The sequence below is a fragment of the Tenrec ecaudatus genome, chromosome 17, assembly GCF_050624435.1.
Source record: "Tenrec ecaudatus isolate mTenEca1 chromosome 17, mTenEca1.hap1, whole genome shotgun sequence".
Taxonomy (NCBI): domain Eukaryota; kingdom Metazoa; phylum Chordata; class Mammalia; order Afrosoricida; family Tenrecidae; genus Tenrec; species Tenrec ecaudatus.
Genome location: NC_134546.1, coordinates 12,590,265 through 12,590,875, shown reverse-complemented (window position 1 = coordinate 12,590,875; position 611 = coordinate 12,590,265). Strand labels below are relative to the sequence as shown.

Below are 611 nucleotides of genomic sequence, written 5' to 3'. Positions count from 1 at the left end.
CTCCTTAGATGTTAAAGAGATTGTTTTTGAAAATAACTTCCCCAGTACAAGAATTTTTGAGATTTTGCAGGGGAAAAATTAAGCCTGTGAGTTCATAAACTTGTCAAAACCTATTCTGCCTTCTTGTGAATAGGGCATGAGTTATTCTGAGATAGACATCTATGAAATCCAACGATGATTTTTTGACATCTATGACTCAATTTACAATTCCACAGATAAAAGTGTTAAAGATGCAGCATAAGAAATTCTGGACTTTGCCTGGGTTTGGATTTACGGCAGATCCGATCCCATGGGCCTCTCACAGTGCCCCAGGCCAAAGCATACTGCAGCCCCGGACCATTGCCTGGCTTTCCCCGTGGGCTTCAAGCACTGAAGTGGGTTGCACAGTGAAGGGAGAAAAAAAAAAGAAAATCTGGACTTAAGGACTTGAGTTGGACTGGGATGTTTTCTTGATATATAATTACTTCTTTATGTAAACTTCTTTCTTACACATATAGGAATGTCTCTGGATTGGTTTCTCAAGTCATCTCAGCCTAACACACACATCAACTGATATTTTAGGGAGTAGAGAACTCAACAAAAATGGTGGAGACTCTCTCTGTTCATCCCCC

The 611-nt window shown here is 40.3% G+C and overlaps 1 non-coding gene across 1 annotated transcript; it reads left to right on the top strand.

The window, feature by feature from the left end:
* The first annotated feature begins 256 nt into the window (after window positions 1-256).
* Window positions 257-389, top strand: LOC142431211 (small nucleolar RNA SNORA42/SNORA80 family). Its single transcript, XR_012780753.1, has one exon. It is a non-coding gene; the product is annotated as a small nucleolar RNA SNORA42/SNORA80 family (small nucleolar RNA).
* Window positions 390-611: the final 222 nt, after the last annotated feature.